The sequence below is a fragment of the Triticum aestivum genome, chromosome 2A, assembly GCF_018294505.1.
Source record: "Triticum aestivum cultivar Chinese Spring chromosome 2A, IWGSC CS RefSeq v2.1, whole genome shotgun sequence".
Classification (NCBI taxonomy): Eukaryota; Viridiplantae; Streptophyta; class Magnoliopsida; order Poales; family Poaceae; genus Triticum; species Triticum aestivum.
The window spans coordinates 606,787,902-606,792,628 of record NC_057797.1 but is presented as its reverse complement, the minus strand read 5'-3'; the positions used below and the strand labels follow the sequence as shown (position 1 = coordinate 606,792,628).

The 4,727-nt window shown below is 47.6% G+C and overlaps 1 protein-coding gene across 1 annotated transcript in view; it reads left to right on the top strand.

Moving 5' to 3' along the window:
• The first annotated feature begins 4,490 nt into the window (after positions 1 to 4,490).
• LOC123189698 (UDP-rhamnose/UDP-galactose transporter 6) overlaps positions 4,491 to 4,727 on the top strand; it is a 4,723-nt gene continuing 4,486 nt past the window's right edge. Inside the window, exon 1 of the mRNA XM_044602179.1 lies at positions 4,491 to 4,697. The gene's annotated coding sequence lies outside the window, so the exon portion shown is untranslated. The remainder of the gene's footprint in view (positions 4,698 to 4,727) is intronic.

Genomic DNA, 4,727 nt, shown 5'->3' with positions numbered 1-4,727 from the left:
CAATGAAGCTAATGTGGAGCCCTCCCCAACAAAAGCATCAGAAGACAACGAAGCCACTGATCCCGCCACTTCTGTTCCTGAGTCTGCTGTCGGTCCCCAGTTCGACTATCATGTTGAGCACAGGCCTCAGGTACAGACGCCAATCCCAAGATTGCCAAGGTTCCCAGGTCCTGCATCAACACCTGGCTCCTTCAATATTAATGGCTTCAGAGCAGAGAACACATTCTTCGATAGCTCCAGGAACCCCTACTCAAGAGAAAGGATATCATCTGATCGGTTCTGGAGCTATCCGCAACGAAGCTATTACTCATGCATTCTTTACAACCAAGGTCGCATCTTCCCACACAAGCGCCTTGACATTGAAGCTATAGCTGGTCTGCCCTGTCTGGAAGAAGCTTTGGATTGCTTCAAGGAAGTTGGACTGCTGCCGTTTGTTACTGACCAAGAGCATTGGAATGAAGAGTTACTACTCCAATTCTATGCCACACTTCACATTCGCGGGTACAGCAGAGATCCGAAGACTTGGGTCCTGGAGTGGATGACAGGAAACGTTTATCACGAAGCCAATTCATTTGACATCATTGAGCTTACTGGTTTGCCCACTCCTGGCGATCTCTACGAGCATGGCTGTCAGCTTCATAGTGAAGCTATTGAGAGCATCTTTCAGAAGCCTGAACCTAATATGAGTCAGATGCTCAGCATGATGAAGCCATTGCCCCAAGATGCTGCTTATCCCACAGAGTTCTTCGTTGAAGACCTTGAGTATCTGCCAAGAACCATCTATCACATCATCAGGCGAACTCTCTGGCCCATCAAAGGGCACTCTCCAAATGCCAAGCTTGAGGGTGCAATGAAGACTTTGGTCTTCTATATTCTTCATGGAAAATGCTTCAATGCACAGGACTTATTCATTCGTCAACTTGCTGCATCAGGCTCTGATCTGTTTGGCTTGGAGTTATACGCCCCATGGGTAATGCGGCTGATCAAACTTCACTCCACCATCTCATATCAGCCATCTGCTCGCAATCATCGAATTTTTCTGCCTGATGTGGATATGTCTATTGAAGCCATCTATCCTGAGCCTGCCAAAGAACCTCTAAGTCTTCAGAATGCAGAGCATCAGAGTTTCTCTCAGAACATTGAAGGAGTTGAAGCAGTCACTTGTGTGTATCCTTTGGCTGGCACTACACGTGCACCACATCCTACTTCCACTGAAGCCACTGATAGTACAACTGCTCCATGACCCAAGAAGCGCACTCGTGTTCTCAACAATCGAGAGCTTCTTGTGGCTCTTCATCAGAAACAGGATAGGCATCATGACTGGCTGAAGCATCAGATGCAAAGCCTCTTGGTGGATGTTAATCGCATTCGCAATCTTGCCACCAAGAATGCTTTTGTTGCCCATGAAACCTCTCGCTGCACATGGAAAGGGCTAACAATGATGTGTTCTAAAGATGATCTTTAAGAGGATGGCTTCACTGAGCGTTTCAAGTTTGACTCCACACCTCCTCGAAGGGCTGTGCTGCGACGAACTCCATCCCTTGAAGACTCTGAGTTCTCTTCCTCTGCTGCAACTGTGACTGCCAGAGTCATCGAGGATGAAGACGATGCTACTTCACCGCCACCTCCTTCAGCACGCTTCAACTCTGCTCCAAGCTTTTCAGCACCGCCAAACACCACCAACGACCCTGCTACTTCACCTACTCCTCATGGGAACGAGTAGATGCTCTATGTCTTCAAACCTTTTTGGTCCTTACTGGCAAAAGGGGGAGAAGCATATGAGGTTGATAGTCTTCAAGCAGGTCCATATGGGCGGGTGCTTTATATTTTGCTTCGTGCTTACAACTCTCGTTTTGCTACATTTGGTTCTTTGAGTTGTAACACTTAAACTCGATGGTCGTCTGCTACTTATCTGCCACCTTATTTTGCGATGATAAATTCCGCATGTGCGACGATAAATTCCGCACTTAGATCATTCTGCAGACGTCCATTTTCCATTATGCATGTCATTATCTTCATATACTTTCACATGCATAGTGAATTGTCATCATAAGTTGAAGTGGATCTCCACAAGTACAACCTGCCATGTGCATTTGCATTCCAAAAGCAAATTACTTATATGCACATCTTCAGGGGGAGCCCTTGCAACTTATGAAGACAATTCCTTATCCTTTACAATTCCACAGATTATATTCCCCGTTGAAAACTTCAACTAGTTTGTCATCAATCACCAAAAAGGGGGAGATTGTAAGTGCATCTAGTGCCACCCCTAGTTGGTTTTGGAGTATTGACGACAAACCTAGTTGTGGGACTAATGTGTTTGTGAGAATTGCAGGATAACACAGATAGAAGTCCCTCATTGATTCGGTTTTCCTACCAGAGATGACCCCTAAAAATGTATGAAGACATTGAAGTCAAAGGTGATATATGAAGATATTCACATTGAAGACTATGACAGGAGAAGACACCACATGAAGCTTATGGAGCTCGAAGACTTAGATCTTTCGTAGTTCTCTTTCTTTTGTGTTGAGTCATAGGAACCACCGTACTGTTAAGTGGGGTCCAAGAGAACCAGTCAGAATGACTGAAGTGATGCCTAACCAAAACCTATGTCTTCGAGTGAAGACTATGAGAGTGAATCTTGTCCAGAGTCGGACAAGTCAGCTTTGCTTGCAGCCCAAGTAAAGTTGTCGTGTGAGTTTGAAATCTGACCGTTGGAACACGTGTCAGTTCCTTAGTGACCCAGGGTCATTTCGGACAAATCAGGTCGGGTTGCCAAGTGGCTATAAATAGCCCACCCCCTACAACCATAAACGGTTGGCTGCTCAGATTGAGAGTACGGCTTTTGTCGTTTGAGAGCAACCCACCTCGAAGCCTTTGAGAGAGAATTCCTTGCGAGGATAAAGCCCTAACCACCCAGAGCCAAAGAGAATTAGGCATCACTTAAGTCTTCTTGTCTGTGTGATCTGAAGACTTATTACACTTGAGGACTGTGCATCCTCCAGCCAGTTAGGCGTCGCGTTCTGAGCATCCAAGAGACATTGTGGATTGCCGGTGAACGAAGTCTGTGAAGGTTTGGGAGTCTACCTTGAAGACTTACCAGAGTGATTGGGCGAGGTCTGTGTGACCTTAGCTCAAGGGGAATACGGTGAGGACTGGGTGTCCTGAGCTGCGTGTTCAGGACTGGGTGTCCGGGACTGTGTGTCCTAAGGTTTAAATATCTAGCCGCCCTAACCAGACGTACAGCTGTCACAGCAACTGGAACTGGTCCAACAAATCATTGTCTTCAGCGAGTCACTGGTTTCATCTTCCCTTCCCTTTACTTACTATTACTCCTTGTGAAGTCATTGTATGTTTGCACTATGTTTTGTCTTCACTGAGTGACTGCGTGTTCTGTATGGTTTCATAATATCTTCTTACCTGATCCTTACTACATTGCTGCTATTAAGTCATTGTGCTTTCACTCTAATGAATACTTGACTATGGCTTGCCTAGTGTAGTCTACCTTCCGCTGCAGGGTAATAGGTTTATTTCTATCGTTTGTCTTCATAACTTTCACGTATTGAAGACTTTCATAAAAATCGCCTATTCACCCTCTAGTCGGTATAACGCACTTTCAAGAGAGGAGTAGGGCTAACCTTGTTCTTCTTCCTCCTCTAGCAAAACAGCTCAAGGAGCAACTTGTAGCTACTCTATTTGATCATAATCATCATGCGGAGACCCCGCAGAGCAGCACTATGGGTGTTATCTCCACGGAGAACCCTGAACCTGGGTAAGATTCGCAGGCGCGTGCGGTCTCGCTCACTCCCGCTTCTAGAGCCCGGCGACGTACTCTTGTCCCTCTCCATGATTAGCCACCCTCTGGCATATGTCGCTACAGACCCCCGACAATTCTTTCCATATAGTCTCCATTCCGATGGTGCGTCTAGCATCGTCGGTAGGCATGTGGAGGCGTGTCTCCGGTGGATCTGTCTTTTGATGGATCCGCTCGGATCTGGTCATCATTCGCTTTCGCCTGTGTGTCTTTAGATTGCATCCTTCCGATCTACGCTACTTTTCATCGGGGCGGTCGTTGTTCTGGTGTGCTGATCGCCTGATCCTACGGGGCCTTAGCACGACGACTTCCCGACTGTTTATTACAACAAGTTTTGCTCGGCTCCGGCGAGGGAGGGGCGATGACGGTGATGCGCTTTCGACTCGTTTCAATGCTTTTAGTCGCCGCTAGGTGGTCTACGAATTTAGATGTAATTTTTATTATTTTTGGTATTTGTTATATTGAACGTGAATATATCAGGATTTTTGGGAAAAGAAGAGCACCAGAGTATCGAGGTCAGAAGGATAAAAATAACATAAAGAACATTCTCAGGATTCTCAACAGAATTATTAGCGCTTAGAAAATGCAAACCCACCGAGCACGCTCGCTCGTGAGTGCGTGCTGCACGTTTCGTTCCCCGTTCCTTTCTTTCTTTACTTGTTTCTCAGGCCCCATGTGATCGACTCGGCATCAAGGCAGGCCGACGCGCAAGCCAACCAGATCCGCACACGCTTTGGACCACTCCACTCCGCCTCTCGCTGCTCCCTTTCCTCCCTCTCCCCCCTCCCAGTGGCGCGGCGCCGGCCGGTGCCCCCGGAGACTGAAGAGCCCAGCCGCCCGCCCGCCCCCGCGATCTCCGGTCCCGACTCCCGCCGCGCCGCCGGTACGAACAGCCCTGCAATTTCTCCGCCCC